We start from the raw sequence: 205 nt of genomic DNA, 5'->3' as shown, positions 1-205 counted from the left end.
GGTGTTTTGTAAGTTATTTACTGGCAGAGCTCTTTAAAATGAGTGTTTGTTTTAGTGTCATTCACCTCTACAGCTCTGGGGTGTTGAACGAGCTTTCAGCAAAAAGAAAACATTTTCCACACGGTTTTCACACGTATTGCTCTCTTCTACATGAAAATTTCCCTGCCAGTTTATTGTAGGTTTATTTTCAATTGAAAATTTTTTG

The sequence above is a fragment of the Zonotrichia leucophrys genome, chromosome 26 (assembly GCF_028769735.1).
Source record: "Zonotrichia leucophrys gambelii isolate GWCS_2022_RI chromosome 26, RI_Zleu_2.0, whole genome shotgun sequence".
In the NCBI taxonomy this organism is placed as follows: Eukaryota; Metazoa; Chordata; class Aves; order Passeriformes; family Passerellidae; genus Zonotrichia; species Zonotrichia leucophrys.
Note: the sequence above shows the minus strand (reverse complement) of the source record.